Raw genomic sequence first — 23,810 nt, 5'->3', positions numbered from 1 at the left:
GAATGAAGGTGGACACAAAAGAATCATATCATATGATTCTATTTATATAAAGTTCAAAAATAGGCAAAATTAATTTATGATGTCAGAAGCTAGAAAAGTGGTTACTTTTTAAAAAATAATTAATTAATTTATTTATTTTTGCTGTGTTGCGTCTTCGTTTCTGTGCGAGGGCTTTCTCTAGTTGTGGCAGGCGGGGGCCACTCTTCATCGCGGTGCGCGGGCCTCTCACTGTCGCGGCCTCTCGTTGCGGAGCACAGGCTCCAGACGTGCAGACTCAGTAGTTGTGGCTCACGGGCGCAGTTGCTCCACAGCATGTGGGATCCTCCATACCAGGGCTCAAACCCGTATTCCCTGCATTAGCAGGCAGATTCTCAACCACTGCACCACCAGGGAAACCCGGAAAGTGGTTACTTTTGACTGAGATGATTCAAAGGGGGCATGAGTGGGGCTTTGCGGGTGCTGGTGATATGTCTTGATATGAGTGCTAGTTATAAGGGTATGATTGCTTTTTAAAACTTTATTGAACTGTGCCTTGTGATTTGTGTAATATTCTGTTCATTATACTTTAATAAAAGGTCAAAAATGCTTATAATTAAAATTTTCCCACTGTCACTTTAAATTTTTTTATCTGGGGAAAATGTTTTCCCCTTTCACTGGATAAAAACTCTGATGGCCCTGTGATTTTCTAGTCTCCCTCAGGTAACAGTTGGTCCTGTGCAAATTATAGCTTTGATTTGGGAATTGTGATATCTTAATCACACATCCATATTTGTTCAAGCTTCTCTCATCACTGCCCATAAGTGTAGTCTGTAGAGAATCACTACCTGCTTTTAGGCAGTAGAGTGCTTCGTTTCTCTCCTTTATTTATTCCCTTTCTCTTCACTTGCCAGTAATTCTTAAAGGCCACATGAATTGGCACAAAGAAGGAAGAGAGAATGAACAGAAAGTTCTGATTTGATTGGTATTGTTGAAATATAATTTTTGTCTTTGTGCAATTGTCGGAAGAACTGACCTTTCTCTCATATGTACCTTTCACGGGGTGTTAAAATCTCTCCTACTAGGACACTCCAACTGCAACTCAGTTGATCTTGGTGTATTCTATTTCTTTGACAGATGCTTTACCTTTAGTCTTTGGTTCTCCTGTCATCCTTTCCATGTAACCTTTCTCTGTTGGAGTCCTACAGGACCTGTAGGTAGTCTTCTTAGGAAGAAGTCAAATAGCTCCAGGCTGGCTCTCTCTCCAACCTGGCGTACATATGGTTCACAATAAACACTAGTGAATATTTTGTTCAAATCCATCCTGGAAGCACAGGCAAACCCAAAATATCACCTCTCCTTCACTTTGCACTCTGCTTGGCAGTCCATCTGTCTCACTCTCCTATCTAGCAGAAGTCGGATACCAGTACCCTGTCCTTCTCAAATTCTAGAAGAGATGTCAAACCCATGTAGTGGTTCTGTTACCACCAGATCTCCAGGCTTGAGGAAAGGAGAGCTCTACCCATCCCTAACCCCTGTGTGTGTATGATTGTGTGTATGTGGGGTCAATGGAGAACTCAAATATGGCAACAGTTTTCTTTGAAGAAATCTCTTTACAGATCCTCACGACTATCCAATTCCTGACCCTTTTTATATCTTCTTGACGGTAAGGAGTTTTTAACGTGGTGTAACCAGTTCCGAGATATCCCCTTTGAAAATCTATGTTTTGGGTTATCTCATAACGCATTTGCTGCCACATTTGAAACTAACAATTTAATTTACAATTACATTAAACTTTCTGTTATGAAAGGAAAGTGGAGCCCAGAGAGCATAGTCATTTCTAATTTTAGAAAGGATTTAAGATAATTCAATTCTCAAATTGATTTCTAGAAATATATCAAATTAAATTTTCAAGAATATTTGAGAATTCCCAACTCATTCAAGACAACTATTATTTTTAACACTCTAAATACTTATTTCAGGAAAATTATTGCATACATTTTTTATACTGCTAATAATCTTCTTAACATCATACTCATTAAATAATCTTAGGCTCTATTACTATTATCCATTTAACCATATCTGTTATCTTTCTCAAATGGAATCACTGTCATTTCATTTGCCCCGACTGTGACTATCTTGACCCTTCCCTCCATGCTTCCAGTTAGGTTTTAGCCCAATGTGTTGTTTCTTGTTCTTCTAATTTATATTAGTTTTGAGGACTGGTAGTGTTTTATCCTTAATTTACTGACTTAGCTATGCATTATTAATCATATTCTGTTGGTGTAATGTCTCATTTAGTTTCACTGATTTCATTTTCTTTTAAATTTTTTCTATATACAAAACAAATGCTATAGGATGTTTTCTTCTCTTTCCTATACTGGATTTTTTCTCTGTCTCACATAATTGAGATTCTTCCTTCCATTTTTCTTCATCTGAATTTCTACCTACTTATCATGCTATTTCTTTTCATATTATTATACAGGATCAACTCTATCCAAACCTTCCATTTGCCGAGGTATAAAAGGGTAACTTGTTCTAGACTCCCTTTTCCTTATCTGGGATCTATTGGTATTTCCCTCAAAGCACATGGTGTTGATATGTTCTCCCAGCTTGTCTGTTACATGAGAGAGGATTCAACTAGGGATGTGGGCAACTGTTGGTAGAAGAGGTCTGTAATATTTTTGATAATTGTGTTAAAAATCTTGTTTTGGCATTTATTCTACTATTCAAATGCCTCTCTTATTTCTGAAGGGGCACTGTATCATTCAGGGTTCAACCAGAGAAGTATAAACACTAGGATATATACATATATACATATATATATATATATATATATGTATATACAATATACACTTGGGATTTGGCCCTATGTAACTGGTTAGTCCCTGTAGGGCTGTTTACTTTACATCTAATGCTGGAGTTTAGAGTCTTCAGAGCAAGCAGTTGGGAAGGGAAGATAAATGTAAAGCTGGAGAGACCAAGAGCAAACTGGAACTCAAAAGCATAGCCTGGAACTCCACAGGAAAGGACTGAAACCCATGCCAGTTTTTATTGCCTCTAGTGTGGGTCACATGGGTGTCTTGCAGAAGCCAGGTAGTATTTCACAGAACTAAACACACACACATGGCCCAGGAGTCAGAGAAACTGAAGGAGAACGCATGGGAAGATAGAACAGTTGCCGCCTCAGCTATGTTTCACAATAACAAGATGGGTCAGCAAATCAGCAACACATTTGAGCTACAGAATGGCTGGTGCTTCCTTTCTGCCCTCTAAGTCCCCCAAGACTCTCTCTCATGGACTGTCCTAACTGGAAACTTAAATAAGGGCATTCTAGGAAATGTAGTTCAATCTAGCCAAGTGGAAAAAGTACAAAGGTACCTTTTTTTTATTATTATCCTCAAATAAAGCAGAGCCTTGCCTTTAGGCCTTTATTTCTGATAGACACAATAAGATCAAAGTTTGATTTCCTATTTCATTCATTTCTCCCCTGAAGCCAACCAAGAAAGTGACAAAATCTAAGCAATTGTGTTGTAAATTAAAGTCATATTTGCAGTGTCAGGAGAAAACAGAGAATAATAATAGTCCTTATGATTTATCATACTCTGTATTTTGATTTGATATTCAAACTCATGAAAATTCACTCCAATAACAATTATTTTTTTCCAGGCTATCTATGAAGCTGGCCTTACTACAGCTGTATTTTCCATGTGCAGAGAGAAGCAAAAGGGAAGATTTTAGCCAAACTTAACCTTCACTAAGCCTTTTGTTTCCTTAGAAACTTTGTATAATCCTAAACTTTGTATAATCCTAAACAGCGCTCATCAAAGCGCTTCCCTGAAATTACCTTGGCTACCAGAAGCATTTTTACTCAATGAAAAAACTTTAAAATGACTCAACCACATTATACAATTATTTCAAAAGCCACAATGAGCACCCAACTATGAAAAACACAATAGTGACTTAAAAAAAAATCAACTGGTGATATGAAAACGTCAGCAAACCCTCATATTGAAAAAAAAGTATTACTGCCAAATGGCCAAACTATAAAGAAATCCATGCACCTAATTAAGCCTATAACCGAAGAACGTTGATATTTCTGTCAAGAGCCAAGAACTTACTCCATGGCTTATCTACAAATTAAAAATTTAAACACAAAACTAAGCATCTCAAATCACCCAATGTTTTCTCTGCTTGCCAGATTTGGTAATTATGAGTTGTTAGCTGAATATGCACAGAAAATAAAACAATTTAAGAACCTAACTTTAGCTTCAATCTTGGTCTTGTGATTTTGACACTTGTGATTTTGATTTTGTTTGCATACTTTTTAACTTAGTGCTATAAAACTATTTTCTATTCATCTAAAGTAGGCTGTATCTGTTTTCCATATTTTACAGAGAATGCCACAGCCAAGCCATTTCATAATTGCCTAGTAGAACACGTGAAATTTCCCAAGGCCCTGGACCTTTGTTTTCTTATCTGTAAAATGAGGATAAGAAGACCTATATTTGATTATCTCAAAAGACTTTTTTTAGTTCTCCAAAGCAATATTTTTTTAAACTGCTCTGTAAAAATGAAAAGTAAATCTTTATGGCTAAGCCTGGACTAAAAGAGTATTTTGGACCTTTGTATAAGAGAACAACAAAGCTCTTTGAGTAGTAGTTATCTCTTTTCAGAGAAATGAGGATTTGAATTTACATTTTCAGAGGCTCAACTGAACTAGTAAATGAAATCCTCAGAAATAGATGAGAACATACTGAAAAATGGTAATTTCCTGGCAATCAAGCTATACATTAAAAGGGAATGAGACCTGAATCAGTAAAGTCAGGTTAGTGAATTTAGGTTATTCAATTGTTTATCAGTATGGGAATTGTATATTATTTCACCTACTCTTAACCTTTGGTTAAGATGAATTGTTACAGACGTACGCTTTTAGATTGTCCTCCTAAAACAGGCCACCTTGATCTAGCACTCTGTGTTTGTTCCAGTGACAGTGAAAATGAAGTTCTTCTTTAACAGTAGAATAATGGCTCAACAATTCCTGAGAAAGGCAATTGATATCAACTATTAGAGTATAATTTTTAAAAAATTAAAATCATGGCTGTTATAAAGACATAAAATAAGCATGTCAAGAACTTTATTTGTCATTAATTGGATTTAATTCATCATTTAATGAGGGAACCAATAAGAGATTAAAATCAGTTCATCTGGCTTTCCAGGAAACAAACAAACAAGCATGCAAAAGCCCTGATTTGTAGTGTCTGCCAGTTTTTGTAGTCCAAGTACTCCAAGCATGGCTGATTTTAAGTCACCAATGAGAAGCCAGTGAGCTTTCAAAATTCTTGAAAATTAAATAATTGGTTCTCATGAGCCAGTCTGAGCTGGCTCCAGCACACCACTGTCATAGATATATGTATAGTTTAATAAAAGAATGTTAAGATAAGGTATACAGGCTATGAAACCAGTTGATGTCTCAAGGAGAAATAAACTTTTAGAGCTATTTTTCTGCCAGACAGGAATTATTTGCATCTCTACTGAACAATATCTGTAAGTTAAACTCTGCCCTAATAGAGTTGCAAAATAGCCCAGACAGTAAAGCCCAGTATTTCACTGAAAGAACACCTAATAATTTCTCTTTTCTTTTCCAACTTATGAATAATATTTTCTCACGGAACAGATTGTTAAATATATAATGAATTAATGTTCCTCTGACTCAATCTAAGAATATGAAGTTTCCTTAGTAGGCTATGAGGTACTTGAAGGTAGGAAATCCTTTTTTAATCTTTGTTTTTCAGCCCTCAGCAAGTACCCAGGACTCTGTAGGTTCTCAATAAATGTGTGATAAATTGAAGAGAATAATTTTATATGGGAAAAGTAGAAGCTAATTTCTCAAAATGGACAATCTCTTCATTCTTCTCCTTTTTTTTTAGATTCCTGCCAAGAAATATGACTGGGGACAGTTCAGGGCAATAAATGTTCTCTGCCCTCAAGGGGAGCGGAGCTCTAAAGGCAATGAAAACAAACATTTTAAAGGCAGTAAAAAAACATGGGTTAAATGGTGGAAATAAGGAGGTCATAAAATGATGTAGCAATTTAAACTTATTAAAACAGTTCTTTGAATTTTGCCCTTCATTCTTCTTGAGAGTATAATGTAGAGTTAGATTAAAATAGAAATGATCATTTCTAATGAGACAAGGTACTTAAGGATTAAATGAACAAGGTTAGACAATTTCTTGGGCCAAAGTTGAAACACAGTGGCCACTAGGCTTATTATAATTAAAAACTAAACAAAAAAAGATCAAAACTGAGCTGAGGGCTTCCCTGGTGGCGCAGTGGTTGAGAGTTCGCCTGCCGATGCAGGGGACGCGGGTTCATGCCCCAGTCCGGGAAGATCCCACATGCCGTGGAGCGGCTGGGCCCGTGAGCCATGGCCGCTGAGCCTGCGCGTCCGGAGCCTGTGCTCCGCAACGAGAGAGGCTGCAGCAATGAGAGGTCCGCGTACCGCAAAAAAAAAAAAAAAAAAAAAAAAAAAAAAAATAACAACTGAGCTGATCACAACTTGTTACATTAGGTGATCACTGATAAATCTAGTCTAAAGAAGTAATGAGTAAAGATGTCACAATAGTTTGTATTGTGGTCTATTCATTCATGCATCAAAATTTTATTAAATGCCTACCATATGTCAGGCATTGTTCTAAATGCTAGAAATATAATAGTGAAGAAAAAAGATAAGGTTCCTATTTATGTGGCATTTACTCCCTAGTGTGTGTGTATGTATACCTTGCCAAATGATCACCACAGTAAGTTTAGTTACCATCTGTCACCATACGAAGTTAATACAATATTATGACTATAGTCTCTGTACTGTACATTAACATCCCCATGACATTTTATAAATGGAAGCTTTTACCTCTTGATCCCCTTCACCCATTTCACCAGCCCACCAATCCCTTTACCCTCTGGCAACCACCATTATGTTCTCTGTATATATGAGCCTGGGTTTAGTATGGTTTTGTTTGTTTTGCTTTTCAGATTCCATGTATAAGTGAGATTATACAGAATTTGTCTTTCTTTGTCTGATTTGTTTCACCAAACATAATACACTCTAGGTCCATCCCTGTTGCCTTGAATGGCAAGTTTTCATTCTTTTTTATGGCTGAGTAGTATTTCATTATATATATATTTATATATATATTTATATATATATCACATATTCTTTATCTGTTCATCTACTGTTGGGCACTTAAGTTGTTTACAAATCTTGGCTATTGCAAACAGTGCTGCAATGAACATAGGTTTGCATATATCTTTTCAAATTAGTGTTTTCATTTTCTTCAGATAGATACCCAGAAGTGGAATTGCTGGACCATATGGTAATTCTATTTTTTATTTTTTTGAGGAACCTCCATACTGCTTTCCATAGTAATTGCACCAATTTACATTCCCACCAGTGTGCATGAGGGTTTCGTTTTCTCTGCATCCTCACCAACACTTATTAGTTTTTGTTTATTATTTTTTTTTATGATAACCATTCTGACAGGTGTGAGGTAACATCTCCTGGGTTTGACTTGCGTTTCCCTGATGATCTGTGATGCTGAACATTGTTTTGTATGACTGTGGGCCATCTGTATGTCTCCTTTGGAAAAAAGTCTATCCAGGTCTTCTGCCCATTTTTCAATCAGATTTTTTACTTTTTTTGTTATTGAGTTGCATGAGTTCTTTATATATTTTGAATATTCACCCCTTATTGGATATATGATTTGCAAATATCTTCTACATTCAGTAGGTTGCCTTTTCATTTTGTTGATGGTTTCCTTTGCTGCACAGAAGCTTTTTAGTTTGATGCAGTTTTATTTATTTGCTTATTTCTTTCTTTTGTTGCCCTTGCCTTTGGAGTTATATACAAAAACCATTGCTAAGAGCAATGTCAAGGAGCTTAATGCCTATGTTTTTTTCTAGGATTTTTATGTTTTCAGGTTTTATATTCAAGTATTCAATCTATTTTGAGTTAATTTCTGTATATGGTGTCAGGTAGTGGTCCAGTTTTATTCTTTTGCATGTATTTGTCCAGTTTTCCCAACACCTTTTATTGAAGAGACTGTCCTTTTCCCATTATATATTCTTGCCTCCTTTGTCATGAATTAATTGACCATTATAAGTCTGGGTTTATTTCTGGATTCTCTCTTATGTTCCCTTGATCTGTGTTTGTTTTTATACCAATACCACACTGTTTTGATTACTATAGCTTTGAGTATAGTTTGAAATCAGGGAGTGTGATACTCCCAGCTTTGTTCTTCTTTCTCAAGATTGCTTTGGCTATGCAGGTTCCTTTGTGGTCCTTTAGAATTATTTGTTCTAGTTTTGTGAAAAATAGCATTGACATTTTGATAGGAAATCATTGAATCTGTAGATTGCTTTGGATAGTATGGACATTTTAACAATATTAATTCTTCCAATCCACAAGCATGGGATATCTTTCCATGTATTTGTGTCTTCAGTTTCTTTCATGATTTTCTTGTAGTTCTCAGTGTACAAATCTTTCACTTCTTTGGTTAAATTTATTCCTAGTTAATTTATTCTTTTTGATGCTATTATAAGTGGGATTATTTCCTTGATTTCTCTTTCTGAGAGTTTGTTGTTAGTGTCTAGAAATGCAACAGATTTTTGTATATTAATTTTGTGTCCTGCAAGTTTACGGAATTCATTTATTAATTCTAACAGGTTTTTGGTGGAGGCTTTAGGGTTTTCTACATATAGTATCATGTCATCCACAAATAGTGACAATTCTACTTCTTCCTTTCCTGTGTTTTTCTATTTTAAGAATGTCTTGATTATTCTTTACTTTATATTTATGTATTTAAATACTCTGACTATTTTTTACTAACAAAGAATGTCTAATTCTTCACTATTCTGACTGTTTATTAATAATTCAAACATTTAAGCATATATATCCATGTCAACTTTTCTAGTTATCAACAGAAGGATTGGTCCTATTCCACCAATGTCAAAAGTGCAGAAACATATGTATCTATCTATCTATATGGGTATTTATTTCTGTCATCTATATATGACAGAATTTTCAATATTCAGAACACTTAATAAAAACTATAATAAAAAAACTATAAAAATAAAATAAATAGAAACTATAATTTTTTAAAATCTCAAATTTTGTTTTTGACACATAGAAATTTAAGACCTTTTTTCTTGTGTCAATTTCTTACCATTTCCCTGTCCATAAAAAGGGTTTTTATTTTTTTAAGGAAAAAAGTCTGATTAGTGACTTATGTTAAGGGCTAGAACCTAGTGCTGATAATATTTGTTTAGAAATGAAGAAAAGGAAGGATAAATATAATGTCTGAATATGCTTCTTTCAATTTAATGTCAGGGTGTTGTGTGCTTCCTGTCTTGATTTAGAAAATTGTGATGAGGACAAAAAAGGCTCTTTCATAAACTAAGCTATGAATTGTTGATCTTCTGAAGGTTTTGTTCTGTTATACAGAGAACACATATATTCTAGAAGAAAAAAATTGTGAGTTTGGTGATTTGACTTCAGTGTTATACTCTATGATTTCTATTTCAGCCCTCTGATGCTTGTTCCCCGTATTCATCCCAATGCATCCTGTAAGCCCCACTGTTTATCTAAATGCCTGATCTGTGTTTATTCACCTCTACCCCTTTCCCTACCACCACACTGGTACTAAAGTATACTTGCTATGATAAGAACGTCCTGGCAGTACTCACCCTTTATATCAGATACAAGTGTCAACCTTTGGCCTTGACTCTTACTCTGGCTACAATTATATGTGTAGCAACTAAAAAAATATATATAAAAGAAGTGGAACCTACCAGCCTCTATAACTCTCCTCTCTTTAAAAATTTCTGGGCTTCCCTGGTGGTGCAGTGGTTAAGAAGCTGCCTGCCAGTGCAGGGGACATGGGTTCGAGCCCTGGTCTGGGAAGATCCCACATGCCATGGAGCAACTAAGCCTGTGCACCACAACTACTGAGCCTGTGCTCTAGAGCCCGTGAGCCACAACTCCTGAAGCCCATTCACCTAGACCCTCTGCTCTGCAGCAAGAGAAGCCACCGCAATGAGAAGTCTGCACACTGCAATGAAGAGTAACCCCTGCTTACGGCAACTAGAGAAAGCCTACTTGCAGCAACAAAGACCTAACACAGCCAAAAATAAATAAATTTCTAAAAAAAAAAATTCCTACCTCCATCTTATTGAGTTAGTAATTCACACAGTAAAATTCTGTCTAAAATATGAACAAAGAGGCTCTGAGCATGTCCCAAATTAGACCCTTCTTAAATAAATGAATATGTTTTGTGTTATATAGTTTAGCTGGTCTGGGATCTTTCTGTTTTGTGGGGCTCTGGATGATTGATGTTACTAAGTAGTTGATCTCTGGATAAGTGGAATATTAACATGTTAGACCTTGAACATCCATCTCAGGGCTCTGGAAACAATATGATTCTTAAGCCCAGTAAACAAAACAGGGATGAAAACATTCCTAGTTGTGAATCTGTTTCAAGGAGAAATATTTTAAATTCAAAATATGTTAAAATAATAAATTTCTTAACAGTTCTTTGTATCAGTGTTTTGAAGTGATTTATATATCATTATAAATTCTGCTCCTAACAATCATTTCAAAACACAACTTAATGTTTAAAGAATTACTCGAAGTAAGTAGAGTATAATAGCTCAGGCATAAACCTATCAAAATTAAAATGATAAATATTTTCTTTTATTAGAGGAGAAGTTCTGAGTTTATCTGAATGTAACACATCTCAAACAATGGTCCTATTTAGCATGCCATTGAATTTTTATTTCCCATATTTTAGCTAGATTATCCTATAGGTTCCAAAGGATGAGCTTAAAGGGAAATCACATTTCCTTGGTATTTCTACATGAAGAAACTTGAAAATGACTAGACTCAGAGTTTTCAGTTGTAGGTCTTGGGTAAGTAAGAACATTATACACCTAAATGTGTACTGGCTTATATTAAAGAGGTCTGTAAATTTCTACTAATGACCTAGAATGATGTAAGGACCATCTACTTCACATCATCTTTTGCCTAAAGCTCAGTTTCTTATACGAGATGTTATTTGTTTCTAGAATCATGGTAGATTGATATTCTCCTTTCAGAGTTTGAAAAGAGATCAGTTATTAGAATGCTGCTACAGCTGAGATCTGGTAGTTATTTTAATTTGGGAAGGAACTGGTGCTTGGAAAAAAAAATCTGTTCTTGTATCCTTCAAAGCTGCATAAATCTAAGTCTGTGACATGAAGGAAGCCCATTTGAGTTGACACAAAGTGTCTCATATTCAGACAGGCCCATTTTGAAATCACAGTTTTACCACTTACTAGCTTTGTTGCTTTAGGATGTTTACTTGATCTCTAAAAGTCCCAGTTTTCTACATTGTTTTGTGGATTATTACAACCTGTGTCATAGGAAAACCATGCAGGTTATGGCACTGTAAATTGCCTTAAATAAGGAAGAAGCAAGGATGTTCCATTCACAAGTGAATTTAGTAAACATGGTTAAGAATGACCGGTGCTGATAGTAGTGACTCTCAAGAACAAATGTGGTTTTACTGGGCTCTTAAAAGCTGGCTAGTTAGACACAGTTGAGACTTAAATGGTTCCTGTTTTTCCATGTATTTCCTGGCATCCTTGCAGTTAAGTAGAGTCTTATGATTAGCTCTGGCCAGTGAAATGTTTGTTGGGTGGCCTCTGCGACTACATGGACTGAAGCAGTGAAAAAACTATAAAAGATTCAAGATTCTCCAGCTCCTCTTTGCCATGCCACAGTAACCAAGATTACTTCATTTTAGATGGTACAGCTATACAATGTTAGAACCTCCATCAGTTTGGGTCCCTGCCTGACAATGTGGAGTAGAGCCTCCCTCAAGCTGCGATGAACATGTAGTATGAGCAAGAAATAAACCTTTGTTTTGTTAATGCCTTGGGACTTAGGGCTTAATTAATTACCATGGCATAAAGTCGCCTATTATGATCAATACCCTGGTTTAGAGTGGCGACATTTTCAAATATATTTTCCCTTATGAATTGCTAAATTTAATTAATAGATTCCATTAAGAATTAGAATTAAATGCAATGAGATTTCCAAATTAAAAAACAAACTATGGAATAGTTTTTGAGGATTATGCTATATGTAGCTTTCGCATAATATTAACATGCTCAGGATCAGGAAAAATGAGAGATAAAATCAGGAAGGTCCATGAGTATAGCAATGAAAAACACTAACACTGCTGAAATAGGCTGATTGCTAAAATTAATAATGATTATATTTTGAGCTTGCATAGCATTTTGTAAAGTACTCAATTCACTACTTATCTTCAGATAAAATTCTGGATCCAAGTGATATTGAACTTAGTAGGAGATATAACCAAGAAGAGCATATTGAACTGTAAGTGGACTTGAAGTTCAATTGTAAGCAGTTAGAATCCTCTTCATGGAAGCAAAAAGGACCCTCAAACTATCCATCTTATTCATAGGATAAAATCTCCATTAATACCTAAAGAAGGCTTCAAAGCAGCCCAGAAACATTAATTAACTGAGCATCAGAACCTGGCTAAGAAGTAGGAAAGAACTACTCTAGTTATCCCCATTTTTCAGGCCAACAAGAGGCAGTGGGTAATAACTAGTTCAACTGGAGATAATTAATTTAGTAGTAAGATGAACAGGCTTTTGATTTCTAGATATTAGACCCAGTGGGGTCTTATAGCTGTGACTACAAATACTGATAGCACAGAAGATGATTGCTGACTGCATCAGAGAAATCTGGTCTCAAGTCCCAGCTCTGCCCCACTTATTTTCAATGTGATCTTAGACAAATTTACTTCCACGTAGATGGGAATAATCATGTCTCAAAAAGTAACATAAGATTTAAATGACAATGAGGGCAAAGGTTTTAACATAGTGACTGACCCAGTGTAGGCATTTTTAAAATGGAATTTTTCATCCTTTATTTATTTACCATTTATTTTATTAAGAGAGCTAACAAGTTCACTTCTGAAGAGCCCCCCCCCGAAAAAAAATCAAAACTGTTGTCATTACAGCCATTACGTAACCCTCAATTGACACTACTCTGAATGTACATGTAACTGTTTATCTAACAAACTGCACTATTTTAGGGTCCACCAGGTTTTACCATTCTTGTATCTGACTCAAAGTCTCTGAACCAAAAGGAATCATTTCCAATTTATTGAGGATTAAGACAGACTCCTGACGTGAAAGTGACGGCGTATCTGCAAAGATGCTTTAAAAATTGGCACCACAAATGTCTTTGTACAATTTTCCTTCTTTAAAAATATTACATTGTCACCTAAGGATCCCCATATAAAGAATCTTCAGAAGTCCAAGCTCTTATGTGGTATACTGCTATTCTAGAGATACAAGCTAAATAACACCCATTCATGAAGTTACATTTTCAGGACTGCTTAGTTTAGGCACAAGGCTATAATAAGGAAGGAAAAACTTTTTTTCTTTTTATAAACTAGCCATCTACTGTAAGTAACTATATATTGGGTAAAATAATTTAGGGGCATTTTGTTTCAAGCTCTAGGAATGTTTGAACTTTATGTATACTGTAATCGAACTGTAATTTTTATTTGAAAGGAAATTAATTTGTTGTTTGGGATTCTTCCTGCCTGTTTCTTTTGTCTGTTGTCCCTGTGCATATTCTTGTGAAAACTGGTTTTAGCTTTGTTTCTCCCATCCAGGTACTAATCAGGCCCGACCCTGCTTGGTTTCCGAGCTCAGACGAGATCAGGTGTGTTCAGGGTGGTATGGCTGTAGACGTTTTAGCTTTGTTTCTTATAGTTTCCATGATGGAGGTCAGATTTAAAAGCTCTTGAACACAAAATCCCACATTATAGACAAAGATCACAGCGTTATGTTAAAGGAGAGTTGTAATTTATGTCTCTTGTTTCCTTTGTGGCCCCTGTCTAATCAAACATACTCTTTGGTTGACCTCAAACTCTTCTTTCTGTCAATACACTGTAATTCTTTACTATAGCTCTTTGCTTTCTTTATAAATAGTAAGCAAAGCCCCTGCCAAACAATACAGACTATGCTGTGGTTATGAAATCTGTGGAAGTCATCTGTTCAGACACTTATTTCACACATATGAGATTAAGACACTGACCATAATTATATCCAAAGACCAGCAGTTAGTGAGGGGCAAAGCTAAAATTTGAACTATTGATATTTTCATTTTTGGAGAAAGAAATAAAATAGCATTTACCTACAACTGTACTATTATTAGTAAGACTATATATTGTTGGAAAGATTTAGCTGGTAAATTATGACATCAAAAACGTAAGTTATGGTGGGGAAATAGAAGGGTAAAGCTTTTGTATGCAATCAACTTTAAGTTATTAGCATAAAACAGATTGTTATATCTATATGATGTTTTATGCAAGCAAAAATTCTTAACAAATACTAGTAAACCAAATTCAACAGTACATTAGAAGAATCACACACCATGATCAAGTGGGATTCATGCCTGGGATACAAGAATGGTTTGAAATTTGCAATAAATGTGATACACTAGATTAATAGAATAAAAGCTTAAAATCTTATGATCATCTTAATAGGTACAGAAAATGCACTTGACTAAATTCAACATCTATTAAAGATGTTAAAACTCTTAGCAAATTGGGTACAGAAGGAAAGTACCTCACCATAATGCAGGTCATATAGAAGAAACCCACAACAAATATACTCAACAGTGAAAGATTGAGAGCTTTCCCACTGAGATCAGGAAAAAGACAAAGGTGCCTGCTCTCACTATGCCTATTCAACATAGTACTGGAAGTCCTAGTCAGAGCAATTAGGCAAGAAAAAGAAAGAAAAGGCATTCAAATCATAAAAAAAGAAGTAAAACTGTGTTTGCAGATGATATGATCTTACATAGACAGAACCCAAAAATTCTACAAAAAAACTATTAGAACTAATCAACAAATTCAGTAAAATTCAGAAAAAGCAGGATACAAAATTAACATACAAAAATCAGTTGCATTTCTATACGCTAAAAAGGACTTATCTGAAAAAAGATTCCTATTTATAATAGCATCAAAAATATAAAATACTTAGGAATAAATTTAACCCAGGAGGTGAAAGTTCTGTATATAAAAATTACAAGACATTTATGAAAGAAACTGAAGAAGATAGAAATAAATGGAAAGCTATCTCATGTTCATGGATCAGAAGAATTTATATTGTTAAAATGTCCAAAGCAATCTACAGATTCAATGCAATACCTATAAAAATTCCAATGACATTTTTTTTACAGAAATAGAAAAAGCAATCCTAAAATTAATATGGAATCACAAAAGACCCCATATAGCCAAAGCAATCCTGAAAAGTACAGTGGAGGCTTGATTAATGCAGGGGGTTAATCCACATTTGACTTACAATTGCCCCTCCTTAGCTGAAGTTCCTCTGCATCTGTGGATTCAACCAAAAGTGGACCATGTAGTACTGTAGCATTTCCTATTGAAAAATATCTGCATATAAGTGGACCTGCATGGTTCAGATCTGCGTTGTTCAAGGGTCAACTGTACAAAGCTGGAGACATCACAATTTCTGATTTCAAACATTTTTACAAAGCTACGGTAACCAAATCAGTATGGTAGTGGCATAAAAATAGACATATAGGGGGGACCTTGAAGATGGCGGAAGAGTAAGACGCGGAGATCGCCTTCCTCCCCACGGATACACCAGAAATACATCCACACGTGGAACAACTCCTACAGAACTCCTACTGAAGGCTGGCAGAAGACCTCAGACCTCCCAAAAGGCAAGAAACTCCCCACGTACCTGGGTAGGGCAAAAGAAAAAACAGAGACAAAAGAATAAGGACGGCACCTGCACCAGTGGGAGGGAGCTGTGAAGGAGGAAAAGTTTCCACACACTAGGAAGCCCCTCCGCGGGCGGAGACTGCGGGAGGCAGAGGGGGGAGTTTCGGGACCGCGGAGTAGTGCACAGCGACGGGTGCGGAGGGCAAAGCGGGGAGATTCCTGCACAGACGATCGGTGCTGACCGGCACTCACCAGCCCGAGTGGCTTGTCTGCTCACCCGCCGGGGCGGGCGGGGCTGCGAGCTGAGGCTCGGGTTTTGGTTTTGGACGGAGCTCAGGGAGAGGACTGGGGTTGGCGGCTTGAACATAGCCTGAAGGGGTTGGTGCGCCACGACTAGCCGGGAGGGAGTTCGGGGAAAAGCCTGCACCTGCCGAAGAGGCAAGAGACTTTTTCTTCCCTCTTTGTTTCCTGGTGCGCGAGGAGAGGGGTTTAAGAGCGCTGCTTAAAGGAACTCCAGAGACGGGCGCGAGCCGCGGCTAAAAGCGCGAACCCCAGAGACGGGCGCGAGCCGCGGCTGAGGGCGCGAGCCCCCCGAGACGGGCGCGAGCCGCGGCTGAAAGCGCAAACCCCAGAGACGGGCGCGAGCCGCGGCTAAAACCGCGGACCCCAGAGACGGGCGGGAGACGCTAAGGCTGCTGCTGCCGCCACCAAGGGGCCTGTGTGCGAGCACAGGTCACTCTCCACACCCCTCTTCCGCGGAGCCTGTGCAGCCCGCCACTGCCAGGTTCCCGGGGTCCAGGGACAACTTCCCCGGGAGTACGCACGGCGGGTCTCACGCTGGTGCAACATCACGCCGGCCTCTGCCGCAACGTCACGCTGCCTCTGCAGCCACAGGCCCGCCCCGCACGTAGTGCCCCTCCTACCCCCATCCCCCAACCCCCGGCCTGAGTGAGCCGGAGGCCCCGAATCAGCGGCTCCTTTAACCCCGTCCTGTCTGAGCGAAAAAACAGACGCCCTCCAGCGACCTACACGCAGAGGCAGGGCCAAATCCAAAGCTGAGCTCCTGTGAGCTGTGAGAACAAAGAAGAGAAAGGGAAATCTCTCCCAGCAGCCACAGAAGCAGCGGATTAAAGCTCCACAATCAACTTGATATACCCTGCATCTGTGGAATACCTGAATAGACAAGGAATGATCCCAAATTGAAGAGGTGGAATTTAGGAGCGAGATCTATGATTTTTTTCCCTTTTCCTCTTTTTGTGAATGTGTACGTGTATGCTTCTGTGTGAGATTCTGTCTGTATACTCTTGCTTCCACCATTTGTCCTAGGGCTCTATCCGTCCATGACTTTTTTTTAAAAAATTCTTTTTCTTAATAATTAAGTTTAATTGTAATAACTTTATTATACTTTACCTTCTTTCTTTCTTTCCTTCCTTCCTTCCCTCCTTTAGACAACGAATCACCCCAAATTGAGGAGGTGGTCTCAGGGAGCAGGATTTATGATTTTTCCCCCTTTACCTCTTTTTGTGAAGGTGTATGTGTATGCTTCTGTGTAAGATTTTTTCTGTATAGCTTTGCTTCCAACATTTGTCCTAAGGTTCTATCCGTCCCTTTTTTTTTTTTTTTCTAAATATTTTTTAATTCAATAACTATATTATACTTTATTTTATTTTTACTGTATCATCTTTCTTTCTGTCTTTTTTCCTTCTTTCCCTCCTTCCTTCCTTCCTCCCTCCCTCCTTTCTTTCCTTCTTTGCTTCTTTCTTCCTTCCTTCCTTTCCTCCTTTTCTTCTTTCTTTACTCATACTTCTACTAATTCTCCCTACTTTTTCTCCCTTTTATTCTGAGCTGTGTGGATGAAAGGCTCTTGGTGCTCCAGCCAGGAGTCAGGGCTCTGCCTCTGAGGTAGGAGAGCCAACTTCAGGACACTGGTCAACAAGAGACCTCCCAGCTCCACATAATATTAAACGGTGGAAATATCCCAGAGACCTCCATCTTAACACCAGCACCCAGCTTCACTCAACGACCAGCAAGCCACAGTGCTGGACAACCTATGCCAAACAACTAGCAAAACAGGAACACAACCCCACCCATTAGCAGAGAGGCTTCCTAAAATCATAATAAGGCCACAGACACCCCAAAACACACCACCAGACGTGAACCTGCCCACTAGAGAGACAAGATCCAGCCTCATCCAGCACAACACAGGCACTAGTCCCCTCCACCAGGAAGCCTACACAACCCACTGAAACCACCTTAGCCACTGGAGACAGACATCAAAAACAACGGGAACTACGAAAGTGCAGCCTGCAAAAAGGAGACCCCAAACACAGTAAGATAAGCAAAATGAGAAGACAGAAAAACACACAGCAGATGAAGGAGCAAGATAAAAACCCACCAGACCTAACAAATGAAGAGGAAATAGGCAATCTACCTGAAAAAGAATTCAGAATAATGATAGTAAGGATGATCCGAAATCTTGGAAGTAGAATGGACAAAATGCAAGAAACAGTTAACAAGGACCTACAAGAACTAAAGATGAAACAAGCAACGATGAACAATGCAATAAATGAAATTAAAATCACTCTAGATAGGATCAATAGCAGAATAACTGAGGCAGAAGAACGGATAAGTGACCTGGAAGATAAAGTAGTGGAAATAACTACTGCAGAGCAGAATAAAGAAAAAAGAATGAAAAGAACTGAGGACAGTCTCAGAGACCTCTGGGACAACATGAAACGCACCAACATTCGAATTATAGGGGTTCCAGAAGAAGAAGAAAGAAAGAAAGGGACTGAGAAAATATTTGAAGAGATTATAGTTGAAAACTTCCCTAATATGGGAAAGGAAATAGTTAATCAAGTCCAGGAAGCACAGAGGGTCCCATACAGGATAAATACAAGGAGAAACACGCCAAGACACATATTAATCAAACTGTCAAAAATTAAATACAAAGAAAGCATATTAAAAGCAGCAAGGGAAAAACAACAAATAACACACAAGGGAATCCCCATAGGTTAACAGCTGATCTCTCAGCAGAAACCCTACAAGCCAGAAGGGAGTGGCAGGACATACTGAAAGTGATGAAGCAGAATAGCCTGCAACCAAGACTACTCTACCCAGCAAGGACCTCATTCACATTTGATGGAGAAATTAAAACCTTTACAGACAAGCGAAAGCTGAGAGAGTTCAGCACCACCAAACCAGCTTTACAACAAATGCTAAAGGAACTTCTCTAGACACGAAACACAAGAGAAGGAAATGACCTATAGTAGCGAACCCAAAACAATATATAAAATGGAAATAGGAACATACATATCGATAATTACCTTAAATGTAAATGGACTAAATGCTCCCACCAAAAGACACAGATTGGCTGAATGGATACAAAAACAAGACCCTTATATATGCTGTCTACAAGAGACCCACTTCAGAACTAGAGACACATACAGACTGAAAGTAAGGGGATGGAAAAAGATATTCCATGCAAATGGAAACCAAAAGAAAGCTGGAGTAGCAATTCTCATATCAGACAAAATAGACTTTAAAATAAGGACTATTAAAAGGGACAAAGAAGGACACTACATAATGATCAAGGGATCGATCCAAGAAGAAGATATAACAATTGTAAATATTTATGCACCCAACATAGGAGCACCTCAATACATAAGGCAAATACTAACAACCATAAAAGGGGAGATCAACAGTAACACATTCATAGTAGGGGACTTTAACACCCCACTTTCACCCATGGACAGATCATCCAAAATGAAAATAAATAAGGAAACACAAGCTTTAAATGATACATTAAACAAGATGGACTTAATTGATATTTATAGGACACTCCATCCAAAAACAACAGAATACACATTTTTCTCAAGTGCTCATGGAACATTCTCCAGGATAGATCATATCTTGGGTCACAAATCAAGCCTTGGTAAATTTAAGAAAACTGAAATTGTATCAAGTATCTTTTCCGACCACAACGCCATGAGACTAGATATCAATTACAGGAAAAGATCTGTAAAAAATACAAACACATGGAGGCTAAACAATACACTACTTAATAATGAAGTGATCACTGAAGAAATCAAAGAGGAAATAAAAAAATACCTAGAAACAAATGACAATGGAGACACAACGACCCAAAACCTATGGGATGCAGCAAAAGCAGTTCTAAGGGGGAAGTTTATAGCAATACAAGCCCACCTTAAGAAGCAGGAAACATCTCGAATAAACAACCTAACCTTGCACCTCAAGCAATTAGAGAAAGAAGAACAAAAAAACCCCAAAGCTAGCAGAAGGAAAGAAATCATAAAAATCAGATCAGAAATAAAAAGAAATGAAGGAAACAATAGCAAAGATCAATAAAACTAAAAGCTGGTTCTTTGAGAAGATAAACAAAATAGATAAACCACTAGCCAGACTCATCAAGAAAAAAAGGGAGAAGACTCAAATCAATAGAATTAGAAATGAAAAAGGAGAAGTAACAACTGACACTGCAGAAATAAAAAAAATCATGAGAGATTACTACAAGCAACTCTATGCCAATAAAATGGACAATCTGGAAGAAATGGACAAATTCTTAGAAATGCACAACCTGCCAAGACTGAATCAGGAAGAAATAGAAAATATGAACAGACCAATCACAAGCACTGAAATTGAAACTGTGATTAAAAACCTTCCAACAAACAAAAGCCCAGGACCAGATGGCTTCACAGGTGAATTCTATCAAACGTTTAGAGAAGAGCTAACACCTATCCTTCTCAAACTCTTCCAAAATATAGCAGAGGGAGGAACACTCCCAAATTCCTTCTACGAAGCCACCATCACCTTGATACCAAAACCAGACAAGGATGTCACAAAGAAAGAAAACTACAGGCCAATATCACTGATGAACATAGATGCAAAAATCCTCAACAAAATACTAGCAAACAGAATCCAACAGCACATTAAAAGGATCATACACCATGATCAAGTGGGGTTTATTCCAGGAATGCAAGGATTCTTCAATATACGCAAATCTATCAATGTGATAAACCATATTAACAAATTGAAGGAGAAAAACCATATGATCATCTCAATAGATGCAGAGAAAGCTTTCGACAAAATTCAACACCCATTTATGATAAAAACCCTCCAGAAAGTAGGCATAGAGGGAACTTTCCTAAACATAATAAAAGCCATATATGACAAGCCCACAGCAAACATCATCCTCAATGGTGAAAAACTGAAAGCATTTCCACTAAGATCAGGAACAAGACAAGGTTGCCCACTCTCACCACTCTTATTCAACATAGTTTTGGAAGTTTTAGCCACAGCAATCAGAGAAGAAAAGGAAATAAAAGGAATCCACATCGGAAAAGAAGAAGTAAAGCTGTCACTGTTTGCAGATGACATGATACTATACATAGAGAATCCTAAAGATGCTACCAGAAAACTACTAGAGCTAATCAATGAATTTGGTAAAGTAGCAGGATACAAAATTAATGCACAGAAATCTCTGGCATTCCTATATACTAATGATGAAAAATCTGAAAGTGAAATCAAGAAAACACTCCCATTTACCATTGCAACAAAAAGAATAAAATATCTAGGAATAAACCTACCTAAGGATACGAAAGACCTGTATGCAGAAAATTATAAGACACTGATGAAAGAAATTAAAGATGATACAAATAGATGGAGAGATATACCATGTTCTTGGATGGGAAGAATCAACATTGTGAAAATGACTCTACTACCCAAAGCAATCTACAGATTCAATGCAATCCCTATCAAACTACCACTGGCATTTTTCACAGAACTAGAACAAAAAATTTCGCAATTTGTATGGAAACACAAAAGACCCCGAATAGCCAAAGCAATCTTTAGAACGAAAAAAGGAGCTGGAGGAATAAGGCTCCCTGACTTCAGACTATATTACAAAGCAACAGTAATCAAGACAGTATGGTACTGGCACAAAAACAGAAAGACAGATCAGTGGAACAGGATAGAAAGCCCAGAGATAAACCCACGCACATATGGACACCTTATCTTTGATAAAGGAGGCAGGAATGTACAGTGGAGAAAGGACAGCCTCTTCAATAAATGGTGCTGGGAAAACTGGACAGGTACATGTAAAAGTATGAGATTAGATCACTCCCTAACACCATACACAAAAATAAGCTCAAAATGGATTAAAGACCTAAATGTAAGGCCAGAAACTATCAAACTCTTAGAAGAAAACATAGGAAGAACACTCTATGACATAAATCACAGCAAGATCCTTTCTGACCCACCTCCTAGAGTAATGGAAATAAAAACAAAAATAAACAAATGGGACCTAGTGAAACTTCAAAGCTTTTGCACAGCAAAGGAAACCATAACCAAGACCAAAAGACAACCCTCAGAATGGGAGAAAACATTTGCAAATGAAGCAACTGACAAAGGATTAATCTCCAAAATTTACAAGCAGCTCATGCAGCTCAATAACAAAAAAACAAACAACCCCATCCAAAAATGGGCAGAAGACCTAAATAGACATTTCTCCAAAGAAGATATACAGACTGCCAACAAACACATGAAAGAATGCTCAACATCATTAATCATTAGAGAAATGCAAATCAAAACTACAATGAGATATCATCTCACACCAGTCAGAATGGCCATCATCAAAAAATCTAGAAACAATAAATGCTGGAGAGGGTGTGGAGAAAAGGGGACACTCTTGCACTGCTGGCGGGAATGTGAATTGGTTCAGCCACTGTGGAGAACAGTATGGAGGTTCCTTAAAAAACTACAAATAGAATTACCATATGACCCAGCAATCCCACTACTTGGCATATACCCTGAGAAAACCAAAATTCAAAAAGAGTCATGTACCAAAATGTTCATTGCAGCTCTATTTACAATAGCCCGGACATGGAAACAACCTAAGCGCCCATCATCGGATGAATGGATAAAGAAGATGTGGCACATATACACAATGGAATATTACTCAGCCTTAAAAAGAAATGAAATTGAGCTATTTGTAATGAGATGGATAGACCTAGAGTCTGTCATACAGAGTGAAGTAAGTCAGAAAGAAAAAGACAAATACCGTATGCTAACACATATATATGGAATTTAAGGGAAAAAAATGTCATGAAGAACCTAGGGCTAAGATAGGAATAAAGACGCAGACCTACTGGAGAACGGACTTGAGGGTATGGGGAGGGGGAGGGGTGAGTTTTGACAGGGCGAGAGAGAGTCATGGACATATACACACTAACAAACGTAGTAAGGTAGATAGCTGGGGGGAAGCAGCCGCAAGGCACAGGGATATTAGCTCGGTGCTTTGTGACAGCCTGGAAGGGTGGGATGGGGAGAGTGGGAGGGAGGGAGACGCAAGAGGGAAGACATATGGGAACATATGTATATGTATAGCTGATTCACTTTGTTATAAAGCAGAAACTAACACACCATTGTAAAGCAATTATACCCCAATAAAGATGTTTAAAAAAAAAAAAAAATTTCAACTTGCTTTTAAAAACCAACAAAAAAAAAAAAAAAAAAAATAGACATATAGACCTGTGGAACTGAATGAAGATCCCAGAATTAAACCCATACATATATGGTCAACTGATATTTGACAAGGGAGCCAAGAACACTCAATAGGGAGAGGACAGTCTCTCCAATAAATGGTGGTGGACAACTACATGCAGAAGAATGAAACTGGATCCCCATCTTACACCACTCACAAAAATTAACTTGAAATAAATTAAAGACTTAAGTGTGAGATCTGAAACTGAAAAACTCCTAAAAGAAAACAAGGGGAAAATATCCTGGACATTGATCTTGGCAAAACTTTTTGGATATGACACCACGAGTACAAGAAACAAGGAAAAATAAACAAATTGAACTATGTAATATTAAAAAGCTTCTGCACAGCAAAAGAAACAGTCAGCAAAATAAAAGGGCAACATACAGATTGGAAAAAAAAATTGCAAACCATCTATCTGATAAGGGGTTAATATCCAAAATATA

The sequence above is a fragment of the Phocoena sinus genome, chromosome 4 (genome assembly GCF_008692025.1).
Source record: "Phocoena sinus isolate mPhoSin1 chromosome 4, mPhoSin1.pri, whole genome shotgun sequence".
Taxonomy (NCBI): domain Eukaryota; kingdom Metazoa; phylum Chordata; class Mammalia; order Artiodactyla; family Phocoenidae; genus Phocoena; species Phocoena sinus.
This window is presented reverse-complemented; position numbering follows the sequence as displayed.